The sequence below is a fragment of the Passer domesticus genome, chromosome 30, assembly GCF_036417665.1.
Source record: "Passer domesticus isolate bPasDom1 chromosome 30, bPasDom1.hap1, whole genome shotgun sequence".
NCBI classification, from domain to species: Eukaryota; Metazoa; Chordata; class Aves; order Passeriformes; family Passeridae; genus Passer; species Passer domesticus.
In genome coordinates, this window is record NC_087503.1 from 5,125,710 (window position 1) to 5,142,914 (window position 17,205).

The window sequence follows — 17,205 nt, forward strand, 5'->3', positions numbered from 1 at the left end:
GGGTATTGGACTACTTTTTTTTTTCAGCTTAAACTTTTGATGAAATTACAGTTATTTTAACATTTGTTTATTTTAATATGCAGGTTTTTGTTTTATATTAATTTATTTTTTATAGTTTTATGTGTTATAAAGAAAAAGAGATTTTTCTCCATAGTTTATAAGATTATTTTCTTTTTAAGATTAAGGTATTTTTTCTGTTTTTTGTTTGTTTGGTTTTTTTTTATTTGGGATTTAAATTCTTCTTTACTGACTTTGATGGTTTCATGTTGTTTTTTTATATGCTTGTATTTTTTTTTAATTTTACTCGAGGGAGGATTGAAGTATTGAAAGGATTAACACCTGACCGGCTGGTAACTTCTGGTGGGAGTTGTGCTTGGGTTGTGTTAGGACTGGTTTTATGGTTGGTTTTTGGGGTTTTTTGTGTTTAATTTCAGTTGTAGGGTTATTTTGTATGGGTTCTAGCTTGTAGGTGTTTGGTTTTAGTTGTGTTGGGGGAGGGCACTTGATGGTAATCTTTTAACAAATTCAATTGACCTATCTGGTCAAAGCTGAACTGGACAGCCTGCAAGGGTGATGGGTTTTTCTTAATAGTGTAGTATAGTATACTAAAGTGATTGATCAGCCTTCTGGAATAATGGAGTTGTGAATGCTAATTATTAATTACCCAGCAGGAACCCATGCTATGATAAAGCACAGAGCCTTTCCCAGTGTTTTGGGGACAGGTGAGAGGTGACCCTCATGAAACCATTGCCGGCCAGACTTGACCTGGCAATATTCTTACAGGAACAATGCCTAGATATAAGGAAATTTGGAGGTGAAATCCCAATTGTGGCCGTATGTTCCTGGAGGAGAAGGAGAGTTCTTTACCACACAGAGCACCAGTGTTTCAGCAGCAGATAAGATGTGACATGCCAAGGTCAGCTGGACCAGTCAGGCAGTCTACAGGAGGCCAAACCAGCCAGAGCTGTTCTGTGTCCCCTTGATTCTATGGGGCCCCATAGTGTCACAATGACACCTTGGTTACACGAGGCCTTGAAATGTCACAATGGTGCCTTGAATCCATGGGGCCCTGCAGTGTCATAATGATGCCTTGATTCCATGGGGTTCAGCAGAGTCACAATGGCCCCTTGGTTCAATGAGGTCACACAATGTCAAAATGGACCCTAGGTTCCAGAAGGCCCCACTCTGTCACAATGGCCCCAATGATTCCATGGGACCTTGCAGTGTCACAATGGTCCCAATGATTCCATGGGACCTTGCAGTGTCACACTGGCCCTTTGGACCCTGGGGGTTTGGGTTGTCACAATGGTCTCCTTTGCTCCACAGTGTCACAATGGACCATTGATGACAGGAAGCCCCTCTGTGTCACCCTGGAGCTTTGGTTCCATGCAGCCCTGCAGTGTCACAAAGGCCTCCTGGTTTCATGAGGCCCCAGAGTATCACAATGGTCCTCTTGGTTCTGTGGGGACCCCCAGGGTCACAATGGTCTCACTGGTCCCATGAGTCCCCTCAATGTCACAATGGCCCCCTGGTTCCATGAAGCTGTGAAGAGTCTTAATAGTCTCTCCATGGTTCCATGAGGCCTTGCAACGTCAGAATTATCTCCACAATTTTCCATGATGCCCCAGTGTCACAATGGTCCCTTGGTCTCACAGGGCCCCACAGTGTCACCATGGTCTCTTGGTTCCATGGGCCCTGTGCTGCTGCATTCCCCCTTCCCCTTCTCAGGCCGCCCTGCCAGCTCAGAAATGCTCCTTGGGCCTCGGCCTTGGCCAACAGCCTCTGGGCTCAGCTCCTCTGCAGCTCAGCACAAACACTGTCTGCTCCAGGCACTGCTGCTGCCCAACCAGCTCCTGGTCGCTCTTCGAGCAGCCCTGTGAACTGCTTTTGTTCCCTCAGTGGCACAACATCCCTGTTCTCACAGTGCCAAAGAAAGCTGTTGATGCCAAGTGCAGCCAGGATGAACCATTGCTGTGACTGCAGCCCCTCTCTTGGGGCCCTACAAACAGCACTGCAAAAGGAGCCCCTTGGAGCTCTCCTGGGCCAGCGACTCCCTCTGAGTGGGGCCTCTCCCAGCCGGGAACTCTCCCGTTTGCTGCACTCGGGGATCCTGAACAACGAGGGAGCCTTGGCTGATCCCCCCACTCCTCCAGGCTCAACCCTTCACCCACTGGGGAGATGCCAAAGCGTCCACAGAGACTATTTCCTGCCCTCAGGGGAATTTCTCACAGGTGCCTTGCACTGACTCTTTGTGTCTGTGTGCACACAGGAGTGCCTGTGCTGGGGAAATGTGACAGAAATGCTGCTCTCGGAGGGGTTGGAGTGCCTTGGATAGCTGAGTCAGTCAGGCCTGGAAGTAAGGTTAGGTCATGAGATCTAAGCGACATTAAATGCTGCTAAGAGTTGTTATTTTGCTAAGTTGTTATGTTTAATATGTTATAAGCTAAGTTGAATACTATTAAATATCATTCCTCTATTAAATTGCAAAGTCATATGTTATAAATTAGATTAAATACTGTTAAGCACTGTTCTTTTGCTAAATTGTGAAGTTGAAGGTATCACTTAAGGTTAAGTTAAGTCCTGTTAAGTTTGAGCTCTGTTCAGCTTTTAGACCATATTCCTTTTATCCTTGCCCTCACTGTCCTTGTGTCACACACACGCACAGGGAGAGTTCATTTCTGGTTCGATTGCTTGGATTTTGTTTGGTTTTGTTGTTGTTTTGTTTCTTTGTTGTGCCTGAAGTGTCCAGTCAAGAATGTCTCTTGCCAAGGAACTTTGTGGTGCTGTTGCTTAATATTAAATCTGGTTGTTGCTGATCCCTTGCTGGGAATTTTTTCAGCACTCTCAAGCCCTTGTTCATAACAGGGTGAAGGAGCCCTGGCCCAGGCTCTGGCCCTGGGGGACACAGGGACACTGCCGGGGGGTCCCTGTCCCCCTGTCCCACCCCCAGGGTCCCGGCCCCCCGTCCCCGTGTCAGGCTCTGGGGTCGATCTCGTGGAACATCCTCTGGGGGAGGCTGCGGCGCCGGGGGCAGGGGGACCCGGGGGGACAGGGGACCCCGCTGTGCACGAGCAGTGTTGGACTGCTCTGGGGGAACTGTGAGGGGGGCTGGGGCAGAGTGACCTCCCCAGTGACCTCACAGTGCCCCCTGTGATGTCACCCAGCCCCTGTGATGACACACAGCCCCTTTGTGATGACACAGCCCTCATTATGATGTCACAGTTAATCTTGTGATATTACACATCCTCCCCTGGGATGTCACACAGCCATTCTGTGATGTCACAACCCCCGTGTGATGTCACACAGGTGCCCTGTGATGGCAGAATCCATTCTATGATGTCACAAAGCCTACTCTATAATGTCACAGGCAACTCTGTGATGACACACTACTGCTCTGTGATGTCACAGGCTGCTCTGTGATGTCACAAAGCCCCTTCATGATATCACAGGGCCAGTGCTAGAATATCACTCTGTGATACCATAAAGCTGCTCTGTGATGTAACAGAAAATTTGGTGATGTCACAAAGTCACCATGTGATGTCACAGTCTGTTCTGTAATGTCACATCTGGCTCTATGATGTTACTTAGTCACCTAGTGATGTCACAACCCACTCTCTGATGTCACAGAGCCGCCTTCCATGATGACAGAGTGTGCTCCATGGCCTCACACCCTACTCTATGACATTACAGAGACTTCTGTGATGTCACAACCCCCTCAGTGATGTCAAAAAACCCTCTCTGTGATACCATATTGCCACTCTCTAGTATCACAGCACACACTGTGACCTTACAGCCTGCTCTATGATGTCATACAGCCATGCCATGATGTCACAGCCTGCTCTGTGATGTCACACAGTCCCCTCCATGATGCTGTAGTTGCTCAATGACCTCACACAACAAACTCTGTGATGTCATAGCCCAACCTGTGACCTCACACAGCCCACTCTGTGCTGTCACACACCCCCTTGCTGACATCACAGCTGCTCTGTGCCTCCATGACACAGCCAGAGAGGTGCCGCTGTGACACAGCCCCCTCTGGGACATCCCCCAGCCCCTGCCAGTGCTGAGCCCCTGTCAGCTCTGTCTGTGCCCTGCTGGTGTCCCTGAGCTGCCCTGGCAGTGCCCCAGCCCTGCTGGGCTGTGCACAGGAGCTGCTCCTGGCCAGAGCTGTCTCTCTGCAGCACTGCTCTTGCCAGGAGCTGCCTCTGGGCCAGGAGCCCGGCCCAGCTCAGCAGCACAGACACAGCACAAGGACTTTAATGACCCTCTGGGGCTTTGGTGCTCTTTGTGTCTGCCATGGCCAAAGTGCTGCCCAAGTTGGCTCTGTCAGGGCCTTGCAGCTGCTGCCCATCCCTGTGCCCTGTGCAGCCCAGGCTGTCCTACGGTGTCCCTGCCCTGCGCTTCTGTCCCTGCAGGCTGTCATCATCCCCCGGCTGCCCCACCTGGCTGGCCCCTTCCTTTGCTGACAGCTCTGCCTCCTGCCTGCCTCTGCCTGCCCACACAAAGCCTTGGGCTGCTCCAGGCTCTGAATGGGGGATATCTTGCACCACAGCCTTGCCCTGGGAAGGAAATTCCTTTCTCCTGGTGTCCAGTCTGGGCCTCCCCAGCTGCCCTTGGTGCCATTATCTCTTTCTCTGGCTGTTTTACACAATAAAGAAAAACTCCAGGATGTTTGAAACTACCCTTCAATCCCTCCCCGGCTGCTCTTATTCTGTCCTCAGTCTCCACACCACTGAGCCCAGAGTCTGCCGCCTCTCCCTGCTGGTTATGGGATGAGGCCTCCAAAACATATCCTGAGAGGTTTTTGGGTCCTCTCCAAGGTCTGTGAAAATGAAAACAGTGGTCAAGGTTATTTTCTCCCAAATCTTGCAGTGACAGAACAAGGCTCAGTATCTTTGAGCTGAATGAGGGCAGATTTACAATTGTTTAAAGGAGAAAATATTTTACATTTATGAGAATGGCACAAAACTGCAACTGTTTTTCCAGAGAAGTGGATTCCCCATCTCAGGAATTATGCAGAGCAAGAGCTTTGTACAGCCTGACCCAGTGAAACACACTCATCCCCAAGCACAGAATTCCTCTGCCTGCTACGGGCTCCAACAACTACAGCAAGGCCCTGTTCACTTCAAAATTGCTTCCTAGAGCAGAATAATCTAATAATTGTTTTAGCTCCGATACAGTGGAGTAAATAACTCATTTTATAAAATTTAGTCTGTGGTGTAAACGAACTATACTGTCTAGTCATGATCAGAATCAATCAGAGCTGTATTTACATAAATTTATCTAGTATTCCATTGTTAATTCTGTGGGACAAATTGCATTAAGGTTCAATTCCACCTGTCCAATCTTTTATACCTTTGGCAAAGGACCCGCTCCCAAGGCTGTTGCCATGGCCACCAGGGCTGGGACCAGCTGGGATGCTCGCTTTCCACGGGCCAGGGTTTAGGAATGGGATTCCCCAATTTCCTGCTCCCGCTAAAACCACGCTGCTGCTCGCTGCCCTCCCGCCTTCCATGGAAAGCACAAAAAGGAATGATCCCGGGCTGGGATAAGAAAAATTTATTGGGAACAGCAACGAGATAAAAAACAAAAAGTAACAAAAATAATATTGACAACAGAATGGATATGAAAAAGGAAAAACTGCAACACAATGACTGTCTCTTCCCGGCCACAATTTCCTCCTCCCTGCAAAGGACAATCTTCTCCTCAGGGAGAGAGAGAGACACTTTCCTGCCCCTGGCAATGACTTGAGGTGAGAGTGAATGTAATGACACGGCCCTGGCCAGACCCTCATGTTCTTTGATCCCACATCATGTCATTGGCAGGGGCAGGAAAAGAGACAGGTGTCTTCCCAGCATGGATCACAGGGAACATGGATCACTAGGGCTCTTCCCAACATGGGTCCTCCAATGAGGGATGAAGCTGGAGCAGGGCACAAAGCTCTCCCTGAAGTTGGGGCATTTGCAGGGCTTGCCTTACTGGTGCTTCCGTTGGTGTCTGGTCAAGTCAGAGCTCTGGGTGAATCCCTTCCCACACGTGGCGCACTCATACGGCCTCTCCCCACTGTGGATGCACTGGTGCCTTACGAGGGTGAAGTTGTGCTTGAAGCCCTTCCCACAGTCGGGGCAGCGGAAGGACCTCTCCTCATTGTGAATCCGCTCATGCAGGTGGAGATTTGAGCTGGTCTGAAACCTCTTCTGACACATGCAGCACTCGTAGGGCCTCTCCCCAGTGTGGATGGGCTGATGGGTGATGAGGTGGGAATTGCGCTTGAAGCCCTTCCCACAATCTGGGCAGCAGAAGGGCCTCTCATCAGTGTGAATCCGCTGGTGTCTGAGGAGATCTGAGCTGATCCGAAACCTCTTCTGGCACTCAGGACACTCATAGGGCCTCTCCCCGGTGTGGATGCGTTGGTGGGTCACAAGGGTGGATCTGTAGCTGAAGCCCTTCCCACATTCCCCACACTCGTAGGGTCATTCGCCAGTGTGGATCATCTGGTGGTGGATCAGGCTGCTGCTCTGCCTGAAGCACTTCCCACTCTCCAAGCACTTGTAGGGCTGCTCCCCATCATGAAGCTGCTCATGGACCACCACCTCTGAGCTCTGGCTGAAGCTCTCTCCACCTTCCTGGCCCAGGGGGGGTCTTTCCTTTTCAGAGTACCCTGGGCTGGGTTTGGAGCCCCTCATCCTATGGGATCTCTGCGTCTTTAATTCCCCATTGGATTCCTGTGCCATAGAGCCACTCAAAATTACCTCTTCCATGAGGTTCTGCCATGGGGATTTGTCATCCCTGGTCTCCATCCTCATCTCCTTGTCTGGGGGAGGAAGAACAAGGAGAGGATGGGATTTGCCTCTGTGCCACAGGGGAAGGGAAGGAGATCCTTCCAGCGCTTCCCCAGCAGGATGGTGTTGGCTGCAGGTTTGTCCTGCAGCCTTGGGCTGTGCTGGGCTGGGAGATGGAGCAGGAGAGAGGGGGAAAGGGGCACTGACTAGCTCCTCACATGCCTGCGTGTCCCGGGGAATCTTTCCCTTAAGCTCAGCCTTCTCCTCCATCTGGCAGTGGTTTTGAGATGGGAAATTCTGGTTTGGGAGGAAAACAAGAGATGAGTGCATTGAGTTTTGCACTGGTCTGCGGGCAAACCAGGTGGAGAATCTAAGACAGAATTACAATTTAATAAGAAAATTAAGATCAAGGCAATGATACAGAAACACGGCCTTAAACTGACACAGTCAGGATATAACCTGACACCCTGTTGCTCAGGGTGGTAGCAGCAGTCCCATTAAATGGTGGCTGCAGTCCTGTTGCAGTGATGATCGTGATTCTGTCAAAGCAGTGATCCTGTAGAAGGGTCTGGTCTTCCTCTGAAGGTCCAGTGGTGCTTATGGAGCTCTTGTCCTCTGGGAACCCAGTACGTAAGGTGCTACCAGTGTTGCAAGGCTCAGCTTATATCCAGGTAGGAACTATTGGCTCATCCCCCTGGGCGGAGCATCCCACAATGGGATGATGTCATTTTATCAGCCCTGCAGGGACACTCAATGGCCCATTCACAGAAGATGGCCCCTGGAGGTTGTTATCAGGGCTCATACATGGAAGAGATAAAGAACACTACCCTGTCACACTTGCCCCACCCCAGGGGAGGTCTCTGTCCCTGTCACTCCCTTGTTGTCCCCCCTTTTCTCTTCTCTTTCCATGTCTCTCTCTACCTCACATTTACTGTTCAATACAATCCACTTTGGATTTGGTCTTGGTAGCACCTTAATTGGGGCAGAGGCATTTCTCTAACAATTTTCTTAACCAGATTGCAACATTATTTTGGCACAGCGAGTTTAGGCACTGTTCTCTGACTCCAAGTGCCTTGGATAACAGCATGGTTCCCTCCTCTGAAGAGGTTGTGGTCCTCTCTGGAGGAATTCTTAGAAATTTGGATGCAGCTACATCTGAGCAACTTAGGGAAGAATTGATGAGGAAAATGGCTGTTGTGGGTGGCCAGTGTAAAGAAAATGTTTTGTTCTCCTTCCTTGAAAAGTTTGTTAAAAACACTGGAGGAAAGGGAGCAAATGATACCAGTGAGACTGACAAGGTTCTCTCACCCCATGGTGAGGAACACAAGGCTGCTAAAAGTCGCACAAGAAGTCCAGCTCAAGTAGCTAAATTTCTGCATAAATGCCAAATTCACAGGCTTAGGGGCTTTGCCACATATGAGAATCATTATTCTCTTCATCCCTGTCACCCTTGTGACAGCCCCACAGTGCTTTCTCTTCCTTTTAATCTGTGTTGGGCCGAATTTCCACTTTTCTTTTATGGGAACCTGCCAGCAGCTGAGCTGGAGCTGTGCAGGAACCAATGAAACTTGGAATTGCCACAGAATTGCTTCTATTATCGGTTTATTCATGTTTGGGATTTATTTGCATTTTCATCACATGTGACTTGTGGGAAAATCAAATATTCATCAAAATGATTAATGCAGAGTTAAATTTAATTTCTGCCAATTTTATTTTGTCCAGTGCCCAGGGGATGCTCAAGGGGTCTCTGCCTCACCCTGGAGGATGCTTGGGAGGGGCTTGTGGGGGCTGTCCCTGTCCCTGTCCCTGTCACGCCAGGTCATTCCCCATGGGGTCTCCATCATTCTCACCCCAGGGAATGCCTGGGGGCTCTCCCTCCCTCTCATCCCTGTGCCAGGGGGTGCTCGACCCAGTCTCTGTCCCTCGCAGCCCAGGGGATGCTCGGGGGTCTCTGTCCCCTCACTCTGGGGGATGCTCAGGGGGTCTCCATCCCACTGGTCTCAGGGAATGCTTGTGCAGGGCTGGGGACCAGGGGCTCTGTGTCCCTCTCACCGCTGAGGGTGCTCGGGGCTGGAGGGGCTCTCCAACCTTCTCATCCCTGGGGAGGCCGGGGGGGTCTCTGTCCCTCTCAGCCCTGGTGTGACCCCACCCAAACATCATCGGGCTCAGAGGGACAGAGACACCCCCAAACCCCCAGAACAGCTGGACCTGGGATTTGGTTTGGGGCTGAGGATTTAGGATTGGGCTGGATTTGGGGGTGGAGTTGGAGTTAGGGCTGAGATTTGGATTAGAACTGGGATTGGAGTTAATGTTAGACATGGGATTGGCTTTAGGGCTGGGATTGGGAATGGGTCTGGGGCTAGACGAGTCTGGCACTGGGATGAGATTAAATACAGAACTGTGAGTGTGTCTAAACATGGAGTGAGATTGAGACTAGGATCAGGGCCAGGTTTGGGACTGAGCTCACCCCGAGCGGACAGGGGGGATGTCACTGCAGGATGTCCCTGGCATTGTCCCAGCCCTCCTCAGGCACCTCCAAACCTGGGAGGCAGCTGCGTGCTCCAAGATCCAGGTGCTCCCACCCTGCCCTTCAATACCAGGCGAGCATTCCCTGAGGGTAGCCCACTAACCCACTCTCCTGGATTGCCAAACAGATTGTATTCTCTTTGCCATCTGTATGGCAGTTGTCTTCTATTAACTGGGCAGTTTTCCTTATCTCTTCAACACCCAATCCTCCCTCTGGGCAGACATCTGCTGATAAAGGCTATTGAATGGCACTGCATGACTGATAAGAACTACAGCATCCTATTGTGAGATGCTCTGCCCAGAGGGGAGAGCCAAGCATTCCTACCCAGATATAATCTTGAAATTCTGGAACACCAGCATGGCTTTCTCCACTGGATTTTCCCAGAGAAACAGCAGCTGCCTCTTCCACTGGATCTTCGGAGGAAGACTACACCTTTCTACAGGATCCCTGCTCCAGCAGAACCACTCCTGTCACTCCAGGAGGACTGCAGCCACCATTCCAATTGGATTGCTACCAACACCCTGACCAACAGGGTGTCAGGTTGTGTTCTGACTCTGTCAGTGTTGTCTTGCTTTACTGCATTGTTTATTTTATCCTTTTATTTGCTTCCCTAATAAAGAACTGTTATTCCTGCTTCCATATCTTTGCCTGAGAGCCCCTTAATTTCAAATTTGTAACAATTCAGAGGGAGGGGGTTTACATTTTAGATTTCGGGAGAGGCTCCTGCCTTCCTTAGCAGACATCCATCTTTCCAAACCAAGACAGGGAGTGACATCAATCTTTGCTTAATAACTGGTTTCGCTTTAACACAGTTACTTTGAAATCACTTCCTAGTATATGATAGTATATGATAGTATATGATAGTATATGATATAATATGATATACTATATGATATGACATGACATGACATGACATGACATGACATGACATGACATGGCATGACATGATATGATATAATATCATATAATTTCATAATATTACAGCTGTTATATCTAGGAGCAATTTTTTCTGATTAAGATAATATTGTCTAATCATTACCATAAGAGATAATATATATTTATAGAAATAGCTCTGGTTTGCCATCTTTAATCCTGTGGGACAAATTCTATAAATGTTTCATTCCACCTTTATAATTCTTTACATACAAAATCTTGAAAAGTCTGGGTCTGGGATTCTAACCAGCTGCGCCAAGGCTCCTCTCATAAGAAGGAGTTTAGAAAGCTTGAAGGTCCTTGCGGGTGTCTGGGGATCTGTGGGGGCTATTGGGGGGAAAATTAACTGTCTAATTAACAGAAGATAACTGTCCTACCTGTTACAGATGACAAATAGAATACACACATTTTCTTTCAATCCAGAACAAAAGGAATTCAAATTAATAGAATGTAACTTAACATTGCTCAAATCTAACAATAATGAAGTTTAATTTTACTTAATCTTATCAACCCTGAATTTGCATTAAATTTAACATCACAGAATTAAAAATTAATATCCTTAAAAGTTATACATACAACAAAATTTAACTTACTCTGATGCTATTAATGGAAATAAGGCACTGAAAAGTTGAACAATCCGTGATTGAAATAACAGCATTATGGATTTACTGGAGGGATTAAAAGGATGGAATAAGTGTGTCATGATTTTATGTAATTTATTTTTGAGAGAAGCCCATGGTAGACACAAATTTTATGCAAGCATAAATTTAATAAGACCTATTAAAGTGCAGTTTTAATGAAAGAAACAACAATGTGGAATTCGGCAAACTGCCCAGCAAACCAGCAGCTTCTTGAAATTGTATTTAGTGTAATTCCTGCTGGTCAATTTACCAGCATTTCTGTTAAAGAACCTCTGGCAAGCGCCGTGGTGTGGGGGCCTGGTGGAGCCGCGCCGGGGGCTCGGGGGAACCGCGCCGGGAGCAGCCGAGCCACACACCCCAAATCACCCACGGTTCCCCCTCCTGCTCCAGAGCCTGTGAATGTGCTTCCGTGCCAGATTGAAGGGGAAGGAGATCCCACAGTGCATCCCCGGCAATAAACTTGGCAGAAATCAAATTTAACTCTGCATTAATCACTTTGATGAATATTTGATTTTCCCACAAGTCACATGTGATTAAAATGCAAACAAATCCAATACATGAAAAAACCAATAATAGAAGCAATTCTGTGGCAATTCCAAGTTTCATTGGTTCCTGCACAGCTCCAGCTCAGCTGCTGGCACGTTCAGATAAAAGAAAAGTGGAAATTTGGCCCAATACAGATTACTAAAAGGAAGAGAAAGCACTGTGGGGCTGTCACAACGGTGACAGGGACGAAGAGAATAATGATTCTCACATTTGGCAAAGCCCTCAAGCCTATGTATTTGGCATTTATTCAGAAATTTAGCTCCTTGAGCTGGGCTTCCTGTGGGACTTTTAGCAGCCTTGTGTTCCTCACCTTGGGGTGAATGAACCTTGTCAGTCTTGCTTGTGACATTTGCACCCTTTCCTCCAGTGATTTTAAGAAACTTTTCAAGGAAGGACAACAAAATATTTTCTTTACACTGGCCACCCACAACAGCCATTTTCCTCATCAGTTCTTACATAAGTTGCTCAGATGAAGCTGCACCCAAGTTTCCAAGAGTTCCTCCACAACCTCTTCAGAGGAGGGAACCATGCTGTTATCCAAGGCACTTGGGGTCAGAGAACAGTGCCTAAACTCGCTGTGCCAAAATAATGTTGCAACCTGGTTAAGAAAATTGTTAGAGAAATGCCTCTGCCCCAATTAAGGTGCTTCCGAGACCAAATCCAAAGTGGATTGTACAGAACAGGAAATGTGAGGTAGAGAGAGACATGGAAAGAGAAGAGAAAAGGGGGGACAACAAGGGAGTGACAGGGACAGAGACCTCCCCTGGGGTGGGGCAAGTGTGACAGGGTAGTGTTCTTTATCTCTTCCATGTATGAGCCCTGATAACAACCTCCAGGGGCCATCTTCTGTGAATGGGCCATTGAGTGTCCCTGCAGGGCTGATAAAATGACATCATCCCATTGTGGGATGCTCCGCCCAGGGGGATGAGCCAATAGTTCCTACCTGGATATAAGCTGAGCCTTGCAACACTGGTAGCACCTTACGTACTGGGTTCCCAGAGGACAAGAGCTCCATAAGCACCACTGGACCTTCAGAGGAAGACCAGACCCTTCTACAGGATCACTGCTTTGACAGAATCACGATCATCACTGCAACAGGACTGCAGCCACCATTTAATGGGACTGCTGCTACCACCCTGAGCAACAGGGTGTCAGGTTATATCCTGACTGTGTCAGTTTAAGGCCGTGTTTCTGTATCATTGCCTTGATCTTAATTTTCTTATTAAATTGTAATTCTGTCTTAGATTCTCCACCTGGTTTGCCCGCAGACCAGTGCAAAACTCAATGCACTCATCTCTTGTTTTCCTCCCAAACCAGAATTTCCCATCTCAAAACCACTGCCAGATGGAGGAGAAGGCTGAGCTTAAGGGAAAGATTCCCCGGGACACGCAGGCATGTGAGGAGCTAGTCAGTGCCCCTTTCCCCCTCTCTCCTGCTCCATCTCCCAGCCCAGCACAGCCCAAGGCTGCAGGACAAACCTGCAGCCAACACCATCCTGCTGGGGAAGCGCTGGAAGGATCTCCTTCCCTTCCCCTGTGGCACAGAGGCAAATCCCATCCTCTCCTTGTTCTTCCTCCCCCAGACAAGGAGATGAGGATGGAGACCAGGGATGACAAATCCCCATGGCAGAACCTCATGGAAGAGGTAATTTTGAGTGGCTCTATGGCACAGGAATCCAATGGGGAATTAAAGACACAGAGATCCCATAGGATGAGGGGCTCCAAACCCAGCCCAGGGTACTCTGAAAAGGAAAGACCCCCCCTGGGCCAGGAAGGTGGAGAGAGCTTCAGCCAGAGCTCAGAGGTGGTGGTCCATGAGCAGCTTCATGATGGGGAGCAGCCCTACAAGTGCTTGGAGTGTGGGAAGTGCTTCAGGCAGAGCAGCAGCCTGATCCACCACCAGATGATCCACACTGGGGAATGGGCCTACGAGTGTGGGGAATGTGGGAAGGGCTTCAGCTACAGATCCACCCTTGTGACCCACCAACGCATCCACACTGGGGAGAGGCCCTATGAGTGTCCTGAGTGCCAGAAGAGGTTTCGGATCAGCTCAGATCTCCTCAGACACCAGCGGATTCACACTGATGAGAGGCCCTTCTGCTGCCCAGATTGTGGGAAGGGCTTCAAGCGCAATTCCCACCTCATCACCCATCAGCCCATCCACACTGGGGAGAGGCCCTACGAGTGCTGCATGTGTCAGAAGAGGTTTCAGACCAGCTCAAATCTCTGCCTGCATGAGCGGATTCACAATGAGGAGTGGCCCTTCCGCTGCCCCGACTGTGGGAAGGGCTTCAAGCACAACTTCACCCTCATCACCCACCAGTGCATCCACAGTGGGGAGAGGCCGTATGAGTGCCCCACATGTGGGAAGGGATTCACCCAGAGCTCTCACTTGATCAGACACCAATGGAAGCATCAGTAAGGGAAGCCCTGCAAATGTACCAACTGCAGGGAGAGCTTTGTGTCCTGCTCCAGCTTCATCCCTCATTGGAGGACCCATGTTGGGAAGAGCCCTAGTGATCCATGTTCCCTGTGATCCATGCTGGGAAGACACCTGTCCCTTTTCCTGCCCCTGCCAATGACATGATCTGGGATCAAAGAATATGAGGGTCAGATCAGGACCGTGTCATTACATTCACTGTCACCTCAAGTCAAGTCATTGCCAGGGGCAGGAAAGGGTCTCTCTCTCTCCCTGAGGAGAAGATTGTCCTTTGCAGGGAGGAGGAAATTGTGGCTGGGAAGAGACAGTCACTTGTGTTGCAGTTTTCCCTTTTTCATATCCCTTCTGTTGTCAATATTATTTTTATTTTTTTTTTGGTTTTTATCTCATTGCTGTTCCCAATAAATTTTTCTTATCCCAGCCCGGGATCTTTCCTTTTTGTGCTTTCCATGGAAGGCGGAAGGGCAGCGAGCAGCAGCGTGGTTTTAGCGGGAGCAGAAAATTGGGGAATCCCATTCCTAAACCCTGGCCCGTGGAAAGAGAGCATCCCAGCTGGTCCCAGCCCTGGTGGCCATGGCAACAGCCTTGGGAGCGGGTCCTTTGCCAAAGGTATAAAAGATTGGACAGGTGGAACTGAACCTTAATGCAATTTGTCCCACAGAATTAACAATGGAATACTAGATAAATTTATGTAAATACAGCTCTGATTGATTCTGATCATGACTAGACAGAATAGTTTGTTTACACCACAGACTAAATTTTAAAAAATGAGTTATTTACTCCACAGTATCAGAGCTAAAACAATTATTAGATTATTCTGCTCTAGGAAGCAATTTTGAAGTCAACAGGGCCTTGCTGGAGTTGTTGGAGCCCATTGCAGGCAGAGCCTCCTGCTCCAGCAGGAACTGCCTTTCCTGTGCCAGGAGTAGGGCAGGTCCCGCTGCAGGAAAAGCCCCAGGCCAGCCCCAGCACAGGGAAGGGCTCGGGCACAAGGGCAGAGTGCCGTGCTGGGAGCTGTGCCAGGCAGAGCCTGAGGCACCAAAGGCACCTTGGCAGCAGCAGCTGCTTGCAGGGCATGGCCAGAAGCCTCCCTTGGCAGCCCGGCCTGGTGGCCAGCACTGCAGAGCTGCTGCCTCAGGGCTCGTTTCTGCCCGGGCTCTGAAAAGCCACTTCTGCTGCAGGAGCCTGCCTGGGAAGCCATTGGCCCCAGCACCTTGGGGACAAGATATGAATGAGAACACTCTTCATGCCAGCAGAGACAAGGCAGGGGCAGAGGAAAGGGGAGAGCCAGGCCCAGGGGACAGGGCTGCCATGGTGATGGCTGTGAGGTCACTGCCCCTGCAGCAGCCTGGCTGCCCTCAGCAGACATTCTGGCCAGAAGCGTTGTGAGGGCACCCAGCACATCAGAGAACCCACACAACAGGAATTCTGTCCTCGGGGAGGGAACAGGGTTTCATTGGGTCAGGTTGTACAAAGCTCTTGCTCTTGGATAATTCCTGAGATGGGGAATCCACTTCTCTGGAAGAACAGTTGCAGTTTTGTGCCATTCTCATCACTGTAAAATATTTTTTCCTTTAAACAATTGTAAATCTGACCTCATTCAGTTCAAAGATATTGAGCCTTGTTCTGTCACTGCAAGATTTGGGTGAAAATAACTTTGACCACTGTTTTCATTTTCACAGACCTTGGAGAGGACCCACAAACCTCTCAAGATGAGGTTTGGAGGCCTGATCACATAACCAGCAGTGAGAGGCGGCAGACTCTGGGCTCAGTGGTGTGGAGACTGAGGACAGAATAAGAGTAGCCGGGGAGGGATTGAAGGGTGGTTTCACACATCTTGGAATTTTTCTTTATTGTATAAAACAGCCAGAGAAAGAGATAATGGCACCAAGGGCAGCTGGGGAGACCCAGACTAGACACTAGGAGAAAGGAATTTCCCACCCAGGGCAAGGCTGTGGTGCAAAATATCCCCCAATCAGAGCCTGGAGAAGCCCAAGGCTTTGTGTGGGCAGGCAGAGGCAGGCAGGAGGCAGAGCTGTCAGCAAAGGAAGGGGCCAGCCAGGTGGGGCAGCCGGGGGATGACGACAGCCTGCAGGGACAGAGGCCAGGGCAGGGACACCGTAGGACAGCCTGGGCTGCACAGGGCACAGGGATGGGCAGCAGCTGCCAGGCCCTGACAGAGCCACCTTGGGCAGCACTTTGGCCATGGCTGCTGGCCCTGGGCCTGAGGCCACAAGGAGGGGACAAGTGACCCTTGCAGCCCTGGGGCCTCATTGCCTCCTTGTCCCTGCTCAGCAGCCTGGCAGGGGCCACCCCATGGTCCCGTCCTTGGCATTGCACATCCCCACATCCCAGAGCCCATCCCGGGAAGAGCCCTGAGCAATGAGGGAGGGACAGGATCTGCCTGGCCAGGGGCTGGGGCTCAGGCCTTGGCCCTTTGCATTCCTGAAACACATCCAGGTTTGCTCAGCACCAGAGACACCTTTCCCTTGCTTGTCTGAAGCTGTCATCACTGCCTCCAGTGTTCTGCTCTATCTGGAATCTGGGGACACTTTCACATGAGTTTTATCCCTCAGTGGACCCCATTTAAACTACAAGAAATGTCTATGTTTCAGTGTTGTGGGGACAGGACATTTTCATGCTTATTATCCCAAATCGTGGTTTCTGTTCCCTGCTCCGTTTGTTGTGTCTATCGTTTTGTCCTTCCCCCCGCCCCTGCCTTGGGGCTCGGCTTTTTTGCATGCTGCTTGGCCGGCTGGCTGCTTGCTTGCTCTTCTAGCTTTGCTTCTCTTTCTTTTTATTTTCTTGCTTTTTTAGCTCGCTTGCTTTTTCGCCATTTTTTTTTCTTTCCCCGGTTTCTGTTGTTCCCTTTCTTCCCTTTCCCCCCCCCCCCCCTTTTCCCCCCCGAAGATATCGGACCGGCGCCAGGCAAGGGGCTCTGTCCGGGGTCTGCAAGAGAAGCTTCGTACCCTCCGCAGCGAAGAGAGAAACGGCTCGACCCCTTGGACTGGTGAAACATCTGTTGCCATCTCGGGCTATTTCTCTTGTGCTGGGAGTGTTTTTTTGTTGTTCTTTAATAAACAAGCTTTTTCCACTTCCCCTCTGAAGAAATTCTTCCCGAACCCAGTGGTGGGGAGGGGGGAAGGTGCGGAGGGTTTTGTTTCCTATAAGGGGCTCCTTTGGAGATATTTTCCCCTAATTTGTCCTAAACCAGTTCATTCAGCTTAACTTGGAGTTCTTGAGAAGCTTTTTGAGCACACTCAGAGGTACTGGGTGTGATGCAAGGAGCACCAAAGCCCAAGAGGGTCATTAAAGTCCTGGTACTGTGTCTGTGCTG

At 49.6% G+C, this 17,205-nt stretch overlaps 1 pseudogene; it reads right to left on the reverse strand.

The window, feature by feature from the left end:
* Positions 1 to 5,975: 5,975 nt before the first annotated feature.
* LOC135287593 (zinc finger protein 883-like) overlaps positions 5,976 to 17,205 on the reverse strand; it is a 142,610-nt pseudogene continuing 131,380 nt past the window's right edge.